This window comes from Rhipicephalus sanguineus, chromosome 6 (assembly GCF_013339695.2).
Source record: "Rhipicephalus sanguineus isolate Rsan-2018 chromosome 6, BIME_Rsan_1.4, whole genome shotgun sequence".
Classification (NCBI taxonomy): domain Eukaryota; kingdom Metazoa; phylum Arthropoda; class Arachnida; order Ixodida; family Ixodidae; genus Rhipicephalus; species Rhipicephalus sanguineus.
In genome coordinates, this window is record NC_051181.1 from 52,442,494 (window position 1) to 52,460,826 (window position 18,333).

Sequence of the window (18,333 nt, forward strand, 5' to 3'; positions counted from 1 at the left end):
GGAGAAGGGGCGCGCAAGGTTAGAAAAAGCGTTATAGGCAGTGTCGAAGGGTCTTGTGGTACGTTGGGACTTTTGGGACTGAGTTCGCACATTTTGTCGGCTAAGCACTGTTTTACACCCCACTGCAGGTGTTTCACTTTTTACGCAAAGCTGTACGTTGCTGCTCTATATCCGTCGTCCGCGGCAAAGCATATGTGGGCCAGAACAGGGAAAGTGTTGAAGATTGGGCCAGTTAGTTGACCGTGCTTGTACTGGTACAGCGCATCACGGGCAAAAGAAGAAACGGCCGAGCCGACCAGACGAAAGGACTGAACGCTCGGTCTTTTCGTCTGGCCGGCTCGGCCGTTTCTTCTTTTTAACACGAAAGTGTTTATTGCCGGGGCCCACAGAGACTTTCATGACGTATTTTACGTCACGGAATTACGTCAACAAAATGAACGCCATCAGATGGCAAATAAAAAACTATAAGCAAAAATTACACCATCTCCCGCTAAAGGGAACCAGGTGTGGATGCGAAGAAGCGGGGAGACAGTGTCACTGTCAGCGCTGACTCTTGAGCTTTTGCTGGCGCTCACCCTGACACTGGCGGCGGCGTTGACGCTGGCGCTCATCACGGCGTTGCGCAGGAGAGAATGAAGTGCGCGCGCTCTGTCATTTGATACAGCGTAACTACAGTGCCGCGCCCAGCGAAGTATGCAGCTGTCGCACCACCTGTCGTGCGCGCCGCTCCGTAAAGTAGGGGATTCCTAGAGGAGAGGGGGGGGGCGCATGCGCAGTGGAGGGTGGACGCCGCGGGAAACGGGAGGGAGGGACGGCAGAGCCCCCGCCATAAGCTGCTTCGCATCTAAAGGTTTCGCTGATGGGAGTCGAACCCATGACCTCTCGGTCCGCGACGATGGATGGCGGGCGTTTAGCCCACTGAGCTACCGCCAAACACATTACGGAGGCTACATGAACGTGCCTTTTATCTTTCACACTTTCCTAGTCACAGTGCTCTCAGATAAATGGATGGATGGATGGATGGACGGATGCTATGAGCGTTTCCTTCATAATGGGGCAGTGTTACCTGTGCCACCAGGCTCGAAAAAAAGCCCACGAAACGCGCCGTTATTACGACCATCTCATTCGGCGCGTTTCCAATACAAGTTTAATTTCGTTAACGCTTTAACAATCTGCGAGCTGGCGGCTTTAGCCCAAGCCTCGCTCATAGCATCTATCCCAATGGGAAAAAATCACAGCATATCCACGGAGTGAATGATGATGAGTGGGCGAAGCCGCGGAGGTTCATCGGTAAACCGTGAATCTTCCGTGAATTCTGCCCAGTACATCATCACCGACGTGAGATCGGGCGCGTTTACACTAAAGGTTCGATGACAGTTATGACGACTTGCAGCTCACTTTAATTTTACATGTACGCTGTGAATTTTCATTGTTTAATCACGCACAGGAGAAATCGTACACACGCACTACCTTGGAGGTCAAAATCCAGTGCCTATATATGTGGGGTGGTCAGTGAACGGTTGTGCAGCGCGAGCGGTCGGTTTTTTCAATCAAGACGCTGCCTCGCGACGCTGCCTGCGTCGGCGCCGCTGCGCCGCGAGGCAAAATAGGAGGGGGGGGGGGCGTAGGAGAAAGAGGGGGAAGCGTAGGAGAGGAGAGGACGATACATATCACGTACTGTCGCAGCGCATTGTCTTTAGGGAGCCTTCAAGTGGGTACGCCCCCTCCGTTTTTAGGACTGGTTACACACTCCTACGACGGGGACGAACAGGTGCCGCTATAAGGAGCTTCGCCCCTAAATATGCCCCCACCTCCCCGAAGGGAATCGTGAGGAAATGCGAATGCATTTCTTGCGCCGAGAGTACACGGCGTAGTAATTTTAATGGCGTAAAGCTGGACACATCGAGCTGGACACATCGACGCCAGGCTAGAGGGAAGACACGACGCCCCTAGCGTTTCTCTTCGAATTTCACCACGCTTTGAAGGAGTGCATTTCGAGTATCTGTGTTTATTAACGGGCTTCTTGATGCCATCTGCGCGGGATTCACCCTATGCGGTGTCCACATTTATGTTAAGGTCTTCAGCTACCGCATGGGTTAAATCACGATCATAGGCGTTAAGGCCAAACCTCATATACGCGAAAATGCGAGCGACAGCGACAAACGTCGTGACGTAGAGCGTCTGCGCGCAAGCGGTCGCTCGGATGGGCAAACCCCATTCACGCGACGGCTTCGGTGAGCGATATCCACTGTTGCTGGCATGAGGGCGTTTACTTGGACCAAACGTGACCCGTCGTCAGCGCAGCGGTATGCAAAGTAAAATATGATGCTTTGTTGCATAATGGTACATAAAATGTTTATTATTTTCTTTCAGCATTTTTTCGATACCATCACGGCTGCTACGTGCCGCCAAGCCGCGTCACAAATGGCGCGGGAGTTGTAGTTCCCGTCCCTGAGGTCCCTTAACGCACGTTCGCGTTCAACAACGTCAACGTTGCGCTCGTCGCCGTTGGCCATGTTGATGAACGTTGTTGTTGACGCGCGTCGATAAGAAAGTGGCGGCAATCAGCAGTACGTCACTGACATCTTGTTCCGGTGGTTTGCTATTGGCTGCTTAAGCACAGCACTTCCTGGCGACGAGCGACGGATTCGAAATCCGAAAAACCCGAGCGATGGCGCGATATCGACCACGCGACACGTCGCGCGAAGGGCTCGTTTTGTCGCCCATAGCATCACTCGTCGCTGTGGCGTGCATTTTCGCGGATATGGGATTCGGCCTTTAGTCATCGATATGGAGATGTGCCACTAGGCGTCAACGTGAGCGCGATGCGTCCACATCAAGCGATGCTATATCTGACAAACAGCAGTTGACATTGTACAAGCTCTCATATACCAATGCACTATAAACAATAAACTGTCGTCACTTATGTTACGACAGCTTTCACTTTCGTGTCATACCGATTCCAATGGCGGATGGATAAGCCATCTTTTTTCCCTTGATGCGCAGTACTAGTTCAAGAATAGGGCAAAGCTGGACAGCCAAGCTGAGCCAGTTGGCGCGCGTGACGGTGCAAGCTATAGCGAACGCGGGCCAAGAAACCACCGTTAACTTACCGGCCTACCGCTGCAACGGAGCCGGCGAGTCGCGGCCGCTGCTGATTTCGTTCGCTCAAACCACGGCTGAGAGCAATACGTTCCCTGGCTCCCGAATGCGGTAGTCACGTGGTTCTTTTTGTATTTCGCGGGCTTTCTTTGCAGCTTGGAAAAAATAGTATACGTGAGAGTTTCTTATCGCAAATACTGCAACGGGGGTTCCTGAAGCCACTCTCGAACTTTGCAAGGCGCATTTCTTGCCCAAAGTCAGTATTTAGCGATTTAGTTAAATAATACTAATTACCAATTAGTTAATGACAAAACAAAAAATTGTCTGTAGTGCGCAAGGTGGCTGTCAGCAATTTCCACCTGAGTTCACTCGCCTGCCTCTGATATTCTATAGCTGGGACACCCTGTATATTCCCATTACATGAAGCGGGAATATCTCTCTCTCTCTCTCTCTCTCTCTCTATATATATATATATATATATATATATATATATATATATATATATATATATATATATATATATATATATATATTTATATATATATATATATATATATATATATATATATATATATATATATATATGTATTTCTGAGAACTCTGTATGGGTTTCTACAAACGGGTGGTTGGTTATGCACCTTTTTTTTAGCCCTTCGGCCACCTTGGGGATTCCACAGAACGGTTTGCGGCTTTCAGGTCTGTGTCGCGTCGTGGCGGCATACGATAGGCAAGGCCCAAAAGTTTATACCACACAGCGACAGGAAACGATGGCGCGCATACTGACTAGTGCACAGTATGGTGTGGTGTGCCCTTTCGAACATGGGGAATGCCCTTGTGAAGAGTGTGGCTATTATTATCTCCAATCAGTCTGCTTTGCGAGCAGCCACTTCATGCTTACACCTACTTTCGATTACTGAAGAGTCAGCCATTTTTTAGTGTGCTTGGCCATACTATCTCCAGTGGTTGGTGCGGTAAGTACGGCCACCATATCATACAAATCTGTCAGTATGCGAAAGGTTTCCGAGAACTCTTGTCTACTGTGTTCCTTGGGGCGATCGTAATGGTCTTGACAGCTTCACATATGGCGAAAAACTTACGAGTTCCATTTGAGCTGCATTCGTATCTTTGACGTGGCATGGGTCGTCTTGTGTGGCTTGTCGCATCCGCCGGGCGTTTCGCGCACGATCCCAATTGTAGTTGGCCGCCCGCGTGTTCCCTTCTTCATCATTACTTGACCTGTGGGGTGTACTCAAGCTCAAGTGCCCCAATTTTATGGCACACATTTTTACCCGCAGACGACTTGTTCATTCTTGTTGGCCAAGTGGTGAGTAGTGCCGCTTCCCGATTTCTGCGGCACATATACTTTTTCCCGCGGGCGACGGACGTTTCGGACATGTCTTATTGATATACATAATCGCCGTAAAACATTCAAATGCCATGTTCACACTCAATGTCTGTGGACCGTCTCAATAATCTGTTAGCCCGGTTTAGCTCCCTCTCTCCGCTCTATCGCCACCCCGCCCCACCACCAAGAAAGTACAAAACCTGCAACTCTAGTCAATACCATCAAACCCTGGATGTGTATAACATTTTTATTGCTATCAATACTTCGTGCGTATTGTAAACCCGTAATGAACATTTTTATATCACTGCAATCGTTAGTATTATTCTCCAAAGCGACCGGCGGCTCGGTGTTTGTGTCCACGTTTTCTTAGAGCCAGATGTGAAGGCAGCCGCCTCTCTTAACTTAAACGTGCAGACGCTAAGCGGGCTTCCGATTTCTTGATATCTATGATAGTGCAAAGAAACAGGATACAATAAAGGCAACGAAGAAACACACACAGGGCTGTGTGTGCGTCTCTGTGTTGCCTTTCTGGTATCCCGTTTCTTCGCTCTGCCGTATTTATCTAAAGTGTGCATTAGCAACAAGCCCGCGTTGCAACTTTAATTACTATTTGTGCATCAAGCCCAAGGCGCAGACAAATAAAATTTAATTTACAGCCCTCTATACGCGCGTTATTTTTTACTGTTGTGATTTAGAAGTGATGGCCGGCTTGTTTAGAAAAATGAGAACCTCCTCACCTTAAATGTGTTGCCACTTTCGAAGGACAAGCCAAGCCACATCACCTCGTCCAAGGCAGGCGGATCTCTTGGTTGGAAGATAGATGGGTGGTGCCAGCAATATGTGACGCAGGCGTCAAGGTAATATGCATACCCGTTGTCGCGATATCCCATTTCAATAGCATTGCCATATTTACCTGCGCGCACAGAAAACCTGCAAATAAGGCAAAAGTGTTAAAATGTCAACCATGGGGTAATTGCAAGTGTCTGGCTGTTTAACACTTTGTTTGTTGAGCCTAGACTTTCCCAGGAAATAGGCGCCATTACCAAGAAACTCCAGTACATAATCTGCCTTATGTTATTGTTCTAACCGGGGCGATATGTGCGGCTACATTGATAAACTCCCCTCACTCTCGTTCAGAGTAAATGCCGTTTTGTCGATCGACGTTGTGGATATGTCCTATTCAATACCAGAGGTCGAACTTTTAGAAGCAGTGCGAAGTGTGATTGATAGTGGTCGGACTGTTGCATTTCAGAACAAATTCGGAATCGCAATTCAGTCCTTTGTAGAGCTTTTGCGTACGTATCTTAGGTTCACCATTTTAGTTCATAGAAACAAGCATTTTGTTCAAAATACTTGTGTCGCGCCAATTCTATGCAGCGTGCTTTTGGATAAATCCGATTCAGCGCATCTTGGGGCACTTCCCGATGTGCGTCCTGTCAGTGTTGGTACATATGTCTATGATTTTTTATTCATCCTGAATTGTTTACCAAAGGACCGACTGGTAGCAGATCAGATCTTAGAGGTTTTTAGCGCCTGTTCAATGAACATGGTTTTATATATCTACCTTCCTTGTGGCGAGTTTATAGGTTCCTAAATTTAGAACTAATGATTTCATCTGACGGACAGGTGTACTGAAAGTGGCTAAAGCATCTAAAAGGGCATTATCGGCTTTCGCACCTACGTTCTAAAAATTGGTCAAACGCAGCATTGCGAATACGTATTTGATGACGCGGTGAAAATAGGTTGCCCGCGCGCTACGCAGTAAAGTCTTGATGAGCAGGGGTATCTAATAACAATATCTGGGGTTTAACGTCGCAAAACCACGATATGAATATGAGAGTTACCGTAGTGGAGGGCTCCAGAAATTTCCAATACCTGGGTTTCTTCAACGTGCACCTAAATCTAAGTACACTGGCCTGAAACGTTTTCGCCTCCATCAAAAGCGCAGCCGCCGCGGCCGGGACTGGATCCGGCGCCCTTCGGGTCAGCCGTCGAGCGCCATGAGCATTACACTACCATTGCGGGGCGACCAGAGGTATAGGCTAAAGCCTTTGCTTTTCCGTTGGCTGTCTTGCTTTCTGAAAGGAAACAGTGGTAAGAAAAACCAAGAAACCTTGTTTGAATTTCAATGTCGGCCAATAGCTAAACAATAATTGTTGGTATTTAACGTCCCAAAACCATGATATCATCATAAGAGACGCAGTAATGGTTCGCTCCGGACGTTTAGACCTCCTGGGGTTCTTTACGTTATGGGGGCGCTCGGCGGCTGTGAGCGCGTGGAAGACAACGACGATCGCATGTGCGCTCGTGTAACGCGGCAGCCGCTGGCAGCGGGCAGTTGCGGCCGAGGCTCGATGCCGTAAAGATGTTTCTGCTGTTGTCTCGGCCTCATCTCTAAAGGGTTCAGGGCTAGCAGCAGCCGCAAAACCCCACATCTGGCGCCCAACTGGAAGGACCCCGCCCCGACATCGTACCCCGGTGTCCGATCAACGTACGCCGATCAACGTGCCCGATCAACGTACGCCGGATCCAGCAGCTCCTGATTTCGGCCCCCTGCACGGCGATATAGCCTTCGCGGAGCTATGGGCGCTGAAACGGGCGTTTCTGGACATGGTCGCCTAAGGAGTCTACGACCTCGTCCTCTTACATCAGCCGGTTGAGATCCTCATGTGCCTCTGCCTTTCCGGGAGAATGACCTCCGACGAGCAGTGGCGTGCCATTATCGCGCTCGAGCACCTCGGTGCTTACCTCGGCGTCCCGCTGCCCGCGCAGGCCATGGAGGCTGGGGCGCGCTCGTGCGGCGAGGCGGCACAGAAGGACGACGACGAAAGCGGCACCGAAGCGTGCGCAGGCGAGGGCCCGGAGAACGTGAACGCCGCGCAGTCCGCGGCGGCGGTCGTGGAGATCTCCGGGAACCAAGCCGATGGCTTCAGAGGCGGTGAGGCGGAGATCGGTGAGCGTCGGACCGGCGAGCGGGACATCGCCGAGGTCGGCGTGGCGGCGGACGCCGTGTGTGAAGACGCCGCGCGACGAGACGGCGTTACGGACCCGGAAAGAGCAGCCGATGACGCAAACGGTGAGGTTGAGAAGGAGAACAAGAAAATGAAGAAAAAGAGAGAGAGCACTATGGGCGTCGCAGTAATGTGGAGGCCGCGGAGCAGGTAGGCGACGAAAAATAGGCGGAAGTGGACGAGTTGAGCGTTGATTACGCGGACGTTGACTGCCACGACGGCACAGAGATGGAGGACTTCGGTGATGTTGAAGCGGCGGCAGTTTGACGAAGAGAGAGCCGTGAACGTGGTGACGACGACACTGATGCCTGGGAAGGAGCCGCTCACGGCGCTGACAGCGAAGTCGAAGAGGGCGCGGACGAAGTCGCGTATTACGGGAGGGTAAAGGCCTGACCAGAGACGGCGAATGGGACGAGATGGAGTGCTTGGACGCCGACGATGCAAAGGTCGTGGATGATGTGGACGGTGCCGCGAGTGCTGAGGACGAGAGAGCTGTCGCAGAAGCTTCGGACAACAAGGCTGAAAAGTCCGAAAAAGCAGAGAAGAGTAAGGGGGAGAAACCCGAAAATCCCGATGAGCAATCCGGGAAGCCAGTACTAGGACCGGGCAAAGGACCGTCCCTGTCGGAGACGACGCCTGGTACCAACCTCGGCGATGTCTGTGAAGTGGACGCCGGAGACAAAGGCAATCAGACCTTCTACTTGGACGTCACGCTTCCGTGGCTGCCGAGGTCACCTGCGTTCGATGACTTCTACCTGGAGGAGTGGCCGCCACCCGCACGTCAATGGTCTGGAGGGCTACGACGGCAACGACATACGACAACGACAACGGAATATCACTCGCTGGGACTGGTGCTGCACCAGGAGCATCGGCGTTCCGTCATGCTCTCGACCGTGGTCATGCTGACGACCGTGGTCGTCAACCTGAGCGAGTCCGGTGCGCCTCCGTCTTCGGGCGGCGACAGAGTTGCCTCCGCTGCGTGCGTCAGCAGTTCCCGCGTCCGGCAGCCCTTGAGGTCCCACAGAGAGTTGTGGGCGGACAGCGCCGGCATGTGGTCTCGTGTGCCACGCGCAGTCCGCCGTGGCCAAGGATAGCCAGGACACTTGCGCGGGCTACCCTTGTGAAGTTGCCCGCGTACTCCTCGCTCACTTTTTTCCGAAGGGAAAGGGCAGTATGGGGGCGCTCGGCGGCTGTGACCGCGTGGAAGACAACGACGATCGCATATGCGCTCGTGTCACGCGGCAGCCGCTGGCAGCGGCAGTTGCGGCCGAGGCTCGATGCAGTAAACATGTTTCGGCTGTTGTCTCGGCCTCATCTCTAAAGGGTTCAGGGCAGGGGCTTAGCCAGAAATTTTTTTCGGGGGGGGGGGGTTCAACCATACTTTTTGTATGTTCGTGCGTGCGTTTGTATGTGTGCGTGTATATAACGCAAGCAAAACCGAAAAATTTCGGGGGGTTTTGAACCCCCCCCCAGCCCCCCCCCTCCCCTGGCTACGCGCCTGGTTCAGGGCTAGCAGCAGCTGCAAAACCCCACAACGTGTAGATAAATCTCAGCACACGGGTCTCAAGCATATTCGCCTCCATCTAAAAGCGGCCGCCGCGGCCGGGATTCCATCCCACGACCTGCGGGTCAGCAGTCGAGCACCATAACCAATAGACAACCGTGGCGAGTTGTCGGCCGATAGAGGAGGCAACAGAGTTTGAGGGAATCTCCTACTTTGATATTATTTCCATGGGCTCAAAAGAATGCCCCAAAAAATTTGGCGCTGACACTTAGTGCGCGGTGGACGTGGTTATTAAATTTCTACGTCATGTGAAAAGCCACATATATATGTCCATACGGGGCAGTGCCTCAATGAACGTCCCGGAGAAGACGATTGCACTCTGCGCTCAGGCACAGGGAGCATCGTGGCTTTGCACGTGAATAAGTGAATTTCTTGCTTGTGTCTGTTTCACCGCACTTCCGTCCTCGGCAAAGAGAATTCTAAGCATTACCGTGAATTGCTTGAAGCTTGCCATATCCAAAAGAACCAGAGAATTTGCATAAGCCACCTTTAGGTGGTTGTCACAAAGAATGAATGATGTTGTTCATTGGGGTTGAATGATCTCTTCAAGGTGGCTGAATCATTTCTTTCTTTTTACAACTGAGCTAGCTGTTCTAGGGCCGGGCCGGGTGACAGCTGAGCGTCCGCATGTTACGCTCCGGCTCCCAGATACATCCATACATGGTGTGACTGCCTCGGTCTCAAACGGAGCGGTATTTCGAGGTGGCGTTGGCCGGAAAGCCGCGCCGGTGAGGCGTTAACTAATGCGAGGCCGCGCTGAGCGGGAGGATGAGAGGTGCGGTGAAGACGAGGCGACGGGCTGTGGGTATAAGAGCGGGAATTTATATGCGCTGCACTCTTCCCGAAGATGGGCAAGACTTCCAATACGCCCTGGGAAGAAGCCGCTCGTCGGGAGCGCCGGCGAGAATCACCACGAGAGCGCTCCGCTGTTTTGAAAGCTTTCACAGCGTGTAATTGGCATTACTCCTTTGCATGTGCGCTTGAGTGGGGAAAAGTGGTGCATGAAAGTTCGTCGATGCAGTGATAATTCCGGCGAGTGCTTGTGTGCGCCTGCATCTTAGTCGAGAGTTCGACGTAATACAGTCTGGTCAAGTAAAGACACTATTAAAAAATCACAGCATATCCACGGGGTGAATGATGATGAGTGGGGCGAAGCTACGGAGGGAATCATCTGTAAACCGTGAAACTCTTCCGTGAAATGCGCCCAGTACATAATATAAAGAGTGTGAAACATCGTGTGTATATTAAACATCAAACTTTTATTGTACTGTTGGTTTACGTGGTCCCTTCATTATCACTTGTGATCGGTGAAATGCAAGGAAGAAGTCCGCTCCCGAGCGAAAGAGCGCCAAGAGCGACCGCATTCCCCGCTCGCCCTGTGCGAATTAAAGGCAAGGCTAGAGGGAAGACAGGACGCGCGTTCCACGACGCGAGGTCGGTAGCATGCCCACGAAAGCCAACGGAACGCGATCGTGCAAGTGCTCCGGCTTCGCATCGCCTCATGGTTCCATTTAGCGTCCCAAAACCAAACATATTGCTCAAGGTGTGCCTTGCGTTTTTCGTAGAAATAATTTCTTTATCATGTACATTAAGACGAAAAGTTGAAAGCTCACTAGAGTGTATCGCCCGCAAAGTATGTCTTTTAGTGTGATTTAACTCTCGTACGGCAGGGTCCTCGCGCCGTTGCCGGTCCACCTCGCCCGTTGACGATCGGGCGAGGTGGCTAAATACAACTACTACTACTACACTTCAAGAAAAACATCTGGCGTTCTTTCGTTCTGCTTTTACAAAACATCTGGCGTCTTTCGTTGGTTTATTTCATCAATCAACGGCGTTTTGAACAAAATTTTTATTGTTTAATCACGCACAGGAGAAATCTCACCAGGCACTACCTTGGAGGTAAACAATGGCTGCTAATGGCAATGAGAGACAGAAGAAGTCGGCTTTTAGCTAACACTTATACTTCTACTTCTACTAACGTTTCCTACTGGAACATGCCAATGGCTGCCAATGGGGAATGAGAGACAGAAGAATTCGGCTTTTAGTTAACGCGCACGCTGCGAATTTTTTATTGTTCAACAACGCACAGGAGAAATCTCCCACCGGCACCACCTTGGAGGTCAAAGCGTAAGACTTGTTACTCACTACTACGATCACGACGACTACGAGGGACGAACGGGTGCCGCCTTAAGGAGCTTCGCCCCTAAAAGCAGGTCACTGACCAATGTCAACACGGAGCTCTTATTGGCAATGGAATGTTGTCAGAGCAGCTCGTTGTTTAGTGGCTTTGAGCGCATCATGCGAAGTTCGGGAGTACGCGTAGTTTCTTGTGCCAGATTAACTATTGATTCTGTTACTTGTTTGATATATTAGTGATTCTAGATCGGGCGTCGTTGTCAAATTCTTCTGCGCATGTTGGGTCCCAGCTTCTCTCCTGGCCCGTCTTCTCGGCATGCTCTGCGAGTGCATTTCTCATTGTGTGGCCCTTGGTGACGTCATTTTTGTGCTGCTTCAAACGCCTGCAGAAATTTCCCCCTTCGCTAATCTACACCGATTCGCAGTCGGCGCATGGGAGTTTCGGCGCATGGGCACATTGTATCTTGTAGACCACACCAGGGAAACGTCGCCGAGGAGAGGATCCTGCAGATTTTGCAAGGCACCATTAAGCTTGCTTGCTGGCACATGCGCGATCTGCACACCACGTTTCCTAAACACGCGAGCCGGGGCGTGGCTTACGCCTTGAATGTACAGAATCGCTGCGCGCTGGTGTGTTGGCACTGTATTATCAATGGCTTGACTGTTCTTCTGTTGGTTATGCATAATTAACCTAGTTATATTCCTAATAAAATGTTTCGGATATCGATTCCTGATGAGGTCATTTTCAATGGTCTCGAGCTGCTCCCCCAGTCTCGAACTGCTCCCGCAGCTGCGATTGGCTCGTTGAACTAAAGAACGAACCACTGAGCGTTTGTGGGCTACCGGATCAACTGACTCGTAATCAAAGTACCTACCGGAGTGGGCTGACTTTCGGTACACGGCGAAGGCGAGACCTGTGGGAGCAGGCTTTACAATTGCGTCAAAGAAAGGAAGGCAACCGTTTTCCTCTCCTTCCACAGTGAACTAGATGGAAGGCTCGATGTCATTTAGGCAGTCAATGAGAGGTTGCACGTCCTTCTTTTTTGTAACGCAGAAGAAGTCACCGACGTATCGCAGAAAGATTTTGAGTCTAGGCTGAAATGATTCCAATGCCTTGTTTCCAATTGCTCCCATTGTTAGATTTGCGATCGTGACTGAAATGGATGCCCCCATAGCGGCACTGAAATCTTGCTGCACGCGATTGCAATAGCGGGCAACGTGACCGGCGCAACTGCAGGCAAAGCAGATGGGGCGGTGGTCGGAAGTGCGCCATCGGCTTGCCGTGTTAGGTCCCATCCATGTCGCAGGACGCGAGGGACGGGGCGACTGGTGATATGGCTGCATGGTGGGCTGCAGTCGTGGCGTATGGATGACGTCGGCGGACGCAGCCGGTACACTTGCTTCGAACGCCTGAGGCCTTGCGACAGCTTCTGTGTAATTAAGTGGGGGAACCACAGAAATCGCTCGGAGCGGCCTGGCTACAACTTGCGTGTAACTGAGCGGCGCCGGAGGGGGCTGATGGTATTCCGTCATGACCTCCACAATTTCCTCCTCAATAGCTCGGCGTAGGTGAGGCAGGAGTGGGGTCGACCGGTGTTCAACATGCTGCGGGTGACCGAACGCCAGTAGAGAGAACTGGTGGAAAAAAAACTGATAGACTTGCTGACTGATCCATCGGCAACACCATCCACTCGCCCGTTGCGTCGTGAAGACCACCATTGCGCCGTTCGCGACGACCTCCTCCAACGACGCAATTACAAGGACGATGGCCGCCAGTGGCTACTAGTAATACCCTGCAGTCTGCGTTCTGACTTATGCGAGTCGTTCCACTCTCATCCGCAGTGTGCGCACTCTAGGGAATCGAAAACCTACCACCGCATTCGTCAACGGTACTTTTGGCGAGGGATGCACCACTACGTGCAGAAGTTAGTTCGCTCCTGCATCGATTGTCAGCGCTGCAAAACTTCAACGCATCTGTTGCCGGCAGGTCTGCAACCTCTACTTTGCCCTGACCGGCCGTTTGCGCGCGTTGGCATCGATTTCAATGGGCCACTGCTTCTGACGTCCGCTGGTAACCGCTAGGCCCTCGTCGCTGTAGGCCACTTCACGCGATACGCCGAAACTGCCGCGCTCCCAGCGGCTACAGCACGCGATGTGGCCTCCTTCCTGCTCTTCCGATTCATGCTGCGTCACGGTCCACCTCAGAAGCTGCTCAGTGACCAAGGCCGTGTCTTCTTGTCGGAAATCGTCGAAGCCATTCTCAAAGAGTGCAACGTTATTCACCGCAGTATACTGCTAGTACTCGAAGACAGATGGCCTCAGCGAACGCTTTAACCATACGCTCGGCGACACCCTCTCCATGAACGTCGCCGCAGATCATACCAATTGCAAAATGCCATTCTGCCCTTCGTCACCTACGCCTACAATACCGCCTCTCAGAGCACTACAGGTTTCCCCCTTTTTCCTATTGTATAGCAGGCACCCGTCGCAAACAATCGACACAATCCTTCCATACAAGCCGGATCGATCGGAGTGTGCACCTATTTCTGCCACAACCAGACGTGCTGAAGAGTGTCACGCGCTAGCCAAGACCTTTACTGCACATGACCAAGAGCGGAATAAGAGCATTCGTCGTGACACAGCCACGTCTGAGCCCACGTATGGCTCTCCCTGGAGCCTTCGTATGGCTCTCCATCCCTACCACTGCAACTGGCCTCTCTTGAAAACTACTGCCCAAATACGAATGGCCCTACCGTGTAGTCGAACGCACGTCCTCGTTTTATGTGCGCTTATAAGCTTTGTGCTTCAACATGAATGTTCACCAACTAGCCCATCTCACCTTCTTGTTGCACATCCCTTGTAAACTAGCTGATCGAACCCATTGAACCATCTTCGTACATGCGCCGTCGAGGGCGCAACATTGTCAACGTGGAGCGCCTCAAGGCCTACCATGACCCGCTTATAGTGACAATCTGTTAGGTCACCAGGCGGCTCCCTTTTCGTACCCGGAGTAATTGTAGCGAAGCCTTGGAACTCTGCCGTGGGTCGTCCTCTCCAGCACCTTCTAGTGGGTCGCGCTCTTCGGCTCCTTTCAGAGAGAGGGAGAGAGACAGCTTTATTTTAGATGCGAAGTATCTCTTGCTCGGGGGTATGTCACGCGGCGTGGTAATCCGCACGCGGCGTAGTAGTCCGCACTCACACTACGCATGCGCAACTCTGCTCCTTCCTTCTCTCCAAGAGCTGCGCGTTGCTCTCTCCACTTCTCTATGAGCACCTGCTTGCGCTTCTTCTGCGTTCTCGCTTCTGCTCTCACGGCGCATACGCTACTCTCCTCCTCTAGTCTCCTCTATTCGAAGTGGTAGAGCGCTGCGCGCGTTCAGTCCAGCGCTTGCCTCGGTTGGCTCCTCAGAAATGCGGGCTCGACATGCCGAAATTCTCTCCTGCGCAGCTCCGCCATGAGGCCCAGCGCATGCGCGTCTCCTCCCTCTCTCTCTCCTCTCTTACGCTGCCTCTCTCTCGCGCGCCTGTCGACCGCATTCCCCGCACGCCCTGTGAGAATTAGCGGCCAGGCTAGAGGGAAGACACGACGCGCGTAGTGTTCCTCTTCGCGTTCCACGACGCGAGGTCGGTAGCATGCCCAGCGAACGCCAACAAAACGCGATCGTGAAAGTGCTCCGGCTTCGCATCGCCTCATGGTCCCCTTTAGCTGGAGATGGTGTAATTTTTTTGTCCTTGCTGGGATTAAGGGAGGCGGGGACCGGAGACTAGCCTTACCGGAACCCCCTTCGTCAGACGGCGGTAAAACCTTGGGTCTTGGCGACGTCTTCAGCCAGCCGGACTGCCAAGAGTTTGTCATCCGGTCACGCGCTGAGCAGGATAGCCTCCCATTGCTCAGGCGTGGTTATCTGAAGTTTAGAGTTCTTGCTGTGTTTGATGGTGTGTGTCGCTGCGGGACATGCCCAGATAATGTGGTCGAGGTTGGCGCGAGCCACCCCGCAAGTTTTGCATTGTGGTGTGTAAACGTCCGGGTATATGCGACTGTACAGCGTGGGTGTAGGGAACGTTCGTGTCAGTAATAATTGCCATGTTGTCGATTGGTACTTATTTAGCGACTTGTCAGGAGGTGGGTACTTCAATCTTGCCCTACGGTAATGCATGACAATCTCACCGTACGTGACCATTCCTTCTTTCGCGTGGCCGCACCAGTACTAGGCTTCTTCGTCCTCAGCCCTGCTGGGCTCGTCGGGAGGGTAGCTGCTCTGATGACGGGTGACGCGCCCGGTGGACGATTTCTCGGACAGCGTCGTGAGCAACTTCGTTCCCGGCAAGGCCAGAATGGTCCGGAGTCAGCGCCGACTAACAGTATTAGGTATAAGTACACATATATACATCATAAAGTGGACGAGAGGATGACCGCCGCCGTAGCTCGGTGGTAGAGCATCGGACGCGGTATTCGAAGGCCACAGGTTCGGTCCCTGCCGGCGGCAAGTTATCTTTTCGTCCACTTTACTTTCTTCACCTTTATGTCCTAATTACTACAAATGACGCCCCCTATACTTTCCTTGGCATTATTGTCTGTTAGTTCTCATTAATAGATTGTGTTTAACAAAGAAAAAATGAGCCCTTAAAGAGTCACCTTGTCACTAACGATGCAAGAGGCGGTAGTTGTCCCGTAGGCTAAAGCGGTGGCAGCTTCTTCGCCCTCTTCGGGTTGTGGTGAGTATGGAGCTGGTGGTGGTAGTAACATGATTCAGCCCCGTGACGACAGCGAGCGCCATGGCCGATTGTTGCGGGTACTCTGCTGCGTCGACGTAAGCTACATGCGTGGCCCCCTTGTAACGCTTGCTGAGATGTTTCGCGCGGTCGGCGCACCGTTCTTCGTTGTACACAGCGTGCATATTGCGAGGGATGGGGGGGAATCATGAATGTTTCTTGGATGCCCTTGGACATTGGGACCTTCGATCCGGTCGGCGTAACGTATTCGATGTCATGGGTACGGAGGATGTGCCGCCCGGTCTTTGTGAGAGCCGCTCGTAATGCGAAATGCGCTGAGCCTCAATTAACTCCTCTATTGTGTTATGTAGGCCTAATTCCACGAGCTTTTCATTCTCCGTAGGTTGAGGGACGTGCAGGGCTTGCTTGTATGCTGTCTTGATAATGATGTTAATCTTGTGTTTCTCGGCGTTGGAGAGGCATAGGAAGGGCGCGACGTACACGATGCGGCTGATTATAAAGACTTGCACCAACAGTAAAAGGCTCTCCTCTTTCATTCTCATGTGCTTGTTGGCGATGCGCGCGATGAGCCTTCCTATTTGAGCAGCGTGGTTCATGACGCATTTGAAAGTGTCTGTGTTCTTACGGTTCTGTTGTATGCGGAGCCCGTGAACTCGCAGGCTAGGCATGCTTGGTATGGGATGTCCTTTGACTTCGAGCCTGATGGGATTCGTGCTCTCCTGACTCGTTCGACGATGCGTTGCGGGATCTAGGATTAGCAATTCGGACTTGCTCGACGTACATGAAAGTCCTCGTGGCTCGACATACCCGACCACGGCATTGTTATCTGCAGGGTCTCTTCAATTTCGCCATCACTGCCTCCAGCAGTCCAGAGGGTAATATCGTCCGCGTATGGGCAGTGATTTAGGCGTGGAATAGCAGACAGCTGTGCTGGAAGCTCCATGAGGGCGATGTTGAAAAGCATGGGAGAGAGCACGGACCCTTGTGGTGTGCCGTTGCTTCCCAGCTTGATAACCTCCAATTGGAGTCGCCCTATTGTTACTGTGGCAGAGCGGTTGAAGAGGATATCTTTAATGTAGCGATAGGTCTTTGCACCAACGGTTAGTTCTGAGGGTGCCTGGAGAATTGCACAATGTGTGACGTTATCGAATGCCTTAATAAGGTCTAGGCCAAGTAGAGTCCTTGTGTCCAGTTTAGGTCCCTGTCGGGTGTCGAGTACTTGATGCTGAAGTTGAAGCATGGCGTCCTGTGTGGACAGCCGTGGGCGGAAACATATCATGCTGTGTGGAAACTTGTCTTCCTTATCTATGTATTCAGTCAGACCAGTGAGAATGACATGCTCCATGACTTTTCCCACGCATGAAGTGAGAGATTTGGGGCGGAGGTTGTCGAAATGTAAAGGTTTGCCTGGTTTGGGGATGAAGACCATCTTCGCGTGTTTTCACGGCCAGGCAAGGAGCCCGACTCCCAGACGATGTTGACATGTTGCAACAGAGTCGCTAGGGAGTTGTTATCCGGGTTTTGTAGGATCCGATTGTTGATGCGATCGTCCCCCGGCGCTCAGTTGGGTCGCGGATTGCGTACCGTTGCCTGCACTTCCGCGAGGGTGATAGGGGCGTCGATGGAGGCGTTATCCTGGTTATTCAGGAGCTGCTTGTCGGTGGCCTGCGTTTGATGTAGGAGTTTCACTATATTGCTTTGTTGAGTAGTTTTGCTGGTTCGCGCGTCTAGAAGGTGCCGCAAAATATTCCAGGCCTTCGGGATATTGCGTTGCCGCTGCATGCCGTTGCATACGGCATGTCATTGCTGATTGGTTAGCTGCAGCACGTACTTCTCAATGTCCGTGTTAAGAATCCCGGTTCGTTTGCGGAGCGTGCGATTCAGTTTTTGGGTCTTGTAACGTTTTCTGAGCCCCGCTAGAGCCTTCAACATGTGTAGTAATTTACTGTCAAGCTGCTGGGCGCCTGCACCTTCCGACACCCATTTAGTCGCCGCCTCCGCGTCAGCAAGGAGGTCGCTGGTCCAAGTTTCGAGGTCGGATGCACACCCTTCTGGGAAGGTACGTGCTGCCCTGCAGGCCCGGAAAGCATCCCAGTCCGTGATACTGAGCGTTCGCCCTACCCGTTTCCGTGGACCGGCTACGATGAGCGTTTACAGAACACAGTGATCACTACCGAAGGTTTGACCGGTACTGTGCCATTCTGTTAAGGAGGCTCGCTTGACCATCGTGAGATCCGGTGTGGTGTCCCTGTTGACGCTGTTACGAATGCGCGTGGGATGGATAGGGTCCGTGACCACCGTATATTCTCTCTCCAAGTCTTCGATTATCTTTCACTATTAAGGAAGAAGGGGGGGGGGTGCTTGCTTGGTATTTTACGTTAGTACCCTTGTACTGTGCGGTGCCAATGCCGGTTTAAAATCCCATTTGGTTGAGGTTATGC

General features: G+C 52.0%; 1 non-coding gene across 1 annotated transcript; it reads left to right on the plus strand.

Moving 5' to 3' along the window:
- The first annotated feature begins 15,573 nt into the window (after positions 1-15,573).
- Positions 15,574-15,645, plus strand: Trnap-cgg (transfer RNA proline (anticodon CGG)). Its single transcript has one exon. It is a non-coding gene; the product is annotated as a tRNA-Pro (tRNA).
- Positions 15,646-18,333: the final 2,688 nt, after the last annotated feature.